Source organism: Macaca thibetana, chromosome 11 (assembly GCF_024542745.1).
Source record: "Macaca thibetana thibetana isolate TM-01 chromosome 11, ASM2454274v1, whole genome shotgun sequence".
Classification (NCBI taxonomy): Eukaryota; Metazoa; Chordata; class Mammalia; order Primates; family Cercopithecidae; genus Macaca; species Macaca thibetana.
The window spans coordinates 112,019,115-112,022,387 of record NC_065588.1 but is presented as its reverse complement, the minus strand read 5'-3'; positions in this window follow the sequence as shown (position 1 = coordinate 112,022,387).

Genomic DNA, 3,273 nt, shown 5'->3' with positions numbered 1-3,273 from the left:
GATTACGAGGTCAGGAGTTCGAGACCATCCTGACCAACACGGTGAAACCCCGCCTCTACTAAAAATACAAAAAATTAGCTGGGCGTGGTGGCACACGGTTATAGTCCCAGCTACTCAGGAGGCTGAGGCAGGAGAATCACTTGAACCCAGGAGGCGGAGGTTGCAGTGAGCCGAGATCGCACCACTGTACTCCAGCCTGGGCAACAGAGTGAGACTCCGTCTCAAAAAAAAAAAAAAGAAAGAAAGAAATTTACGCAAATGACAAGAGCAGGCTGTGTTCCAAAAGTTTATTGTAGGTTGTTTGACAGGAATGAATAGGCATTTCACCACATAAGCAATGTTATGCCTGTGCAAAGTGGTACAAAGAGAAGGATCCCATTTTTGTTGTGCTCCCAATACACACCACACTCATGTGTATGTTCACACACACACACATATATACTCATATATCTATCCATGCCTATGTAAAGCTATGTGAAAAAGTGGAAGAAATCACAGCGGATTGCTAATGTGGGTATCTTTGAATAATGGGATAGTGAGCAATTTCTTTTTCCATGCCTTATTTACATGAAAAACATTTCCTTTCAATGAACACAATTATTTGAATAATTAATCCACAAATAATTACATATTTACAACAAGAAAACATATTAAGGGTAGTGCATGCCTCATGACAGCACTATTCTAATAATTTAATTGCAGTGGTTTTAGAATATTAACATTTATAAACCAACACAAATTTAATGCTCAGTCTTTAAGCTTATTTAAAAAATGGTTTCTTAGTGTAGCAGTAGGCGGAAAGCTGTGTGCATACAGGCACTGTTTACTTGCGTATGGTACCCCGAGCGTTAAGTATTAAAGGGGAAGAAGGCAGGAAAGAAGAAACAGAGGGGCCACGTGGTATGGTAGAGAGAGCTTTAGAAGACAGAGTCAACATTTTAGGCTTTCCCCTAGAGCTCTGTCTTTACCGAGGTGTGTGACCTTCAGCAAGTCATTTCTCACCTGAGTCTTGCTTTATCCATCTGCACAATGAGAAGACAGGGCTACATTTTTCTAGATCAGCGATTGGCAAACTCTGGCCTGTGGGCCAAATCTGGCCCACTACTTGTTCTTGTCAATAAAGTTTTATTGAAACTCTTTATATACATTCACTTATATATCATCTATGGCTGCTATTACCCTACAATGACAGAGTTGAAGAGTTGCAATGGAAAGACCTGATGATTTGCAACATCTAAAATATTTACTGTCTGGCCCTTTACAGAAAAAAGTTGCTGACTCCTGGTCTAGGTGACTCTCAGTGGAATCTGTATGTGAATCTATATTGCCCAGTGGTTTTCCACCGCTGTGACTTTGGAGGTGGGGTATGCATTTTCCTCCCTGATTGATCCTCATCCCAATCCAATGAGGGGGAGGAGGTGGTCAAGGGGGAAGCTTTTGAACTTTTGTGAGCCACCCTACTGTATGGTTCATCTCTTTACTCTCTCAATCTGCTGCTGAAGGCTCAGCAAAATTGACTATTCTGAGAGGAGGAATTTGAGGGGTGGGGATGGAAAAATCTACCTTTAGGATGATGCTCTAAAGTTAGAAAATTGCCCGAGTAATTGACTGTGCTGTCAGCACCTTTAAATGATCTGTAAAACAGATCCTCGGGCCCTTCCTGTGCTTTCTCTTATGCCAGCTTGTGGGCATTTCTGAACAGTGTCCTTCGTCGATTCTTGGAAACGTTTTTCCTTCCTGTGCAAAATAATCATAATCATTTTCCCGAAGACGTTCAGGCAATGGAACCCATCCTGCATGTGTGTGCTTTTCTCTCTGGTGTAGTTGTCCTGCTCTTTTTGGACTCCTGAATTATAGATTATACTCTGCTTTGTGCCTTTTAATTTGGCCCATGGATACTGAAACCATTTCAACTGACCCTGCACTTTTCCCACTTACAGCTTTGCAGGCAAGACAGCCCTAATTTTCTGGACAAATGACCCTTTGCTGCACCAGCTGTGTCTAATCAAATCCTAGGGCTTCCTACTCACCAAAGATAACACTGAGTCACGAGTATTCACAATCTGATTCCCCAGGGAGGACAGACCCCTGACCTGGAAGGCCTGGAGACCCTGCAGCAGTGTGTAACCAATACTCGTAATTGTCCACTCTCTGAAACATTACAAGAGGTTATTCCAAAGCACTCTCCCTTGCTCCCTTTAGAGCACACAAGCCATGACTCAGTGAGGGCTGGTTGGTCTTTGTTTATCTCAGGGGACTCTCTCCCTGTTTGACTCTGATTTCTGGGACAAGCCTAACAAGAAATGGAGACCAAACACTTCTGAGTTTCCTTCCTTCCTCGCCTAGCAGCTCTTTTTGGATCCAAATCTTCTGAATCTTGTCTCTGCATCCCACATGATCATTGTATTTCTCACAGGCTATTTAAAAAGGTTGGTATGAGTCGAAGATGAGGGAGAGGATGACATTGTCATATTTTCGACATGAGTCCACTTTTAATGTCTTTCTTCCAAGGATGAAATAAAATAATGAATGTAAAGTGTTTTCTAGAGCAACAAGCCTCAACCTATCATGTTTGCATGAATCCGCTAAAATTCAGGTTCTGGGCTGGGCGCGGTGGCTCACTCCTGTAATCCCAGCATTTTGGGAGGCCAAGGCGGGTGGATCACAAGGTCAAGAGATCAAAACCATCCTGGGCAACATGGTGAAACCCTGTCTCTACTAAAAATACAAAAATTAGCTGAGCGTGGTGGTGTGCACCTGTAGTCCCAACTACTCTGGAGGCTGAGACAGGAGAATTGCTTGAACCTGGGAGGCGGAGGTTGCAGTTAGCCAAGATCGTGCCACTGCACTCCAGCCTGGCAACAGAACAAGACTCCCTCTCCAAAAAAAAAAAAAATTCTGTGGGTCTGGGTAGGGCTGGGAATTCTGCATTTCTCTCTCTCTCTATCTTTCTCTCTCTGTTTAAAGACAGGGTCTCACTCTGCCATCCAGGCTGGAGTTCAGTGGTGTAATCATAGCTCACTGCAGCCTCTGTCTCCCAGGCTCAAGTGATCTTGCCACCTCAGCTTCCCAAGTAGCTGGGACTACAGGCATGAGTCATTGTGCCTGGCTAATTTTTAAATTTTTTGGAGAGACGGATATCTCATTATATTGCCTAGGCTGGTCTTGAACTTCTGAGCTCAAGTGATCCTCCCACCTCCGCCTCTCAAAATACTGGGATTACTGGCATAAGCCACCACACCTGGCCTGGATTCTGCATTTTTAGTAAGGTTC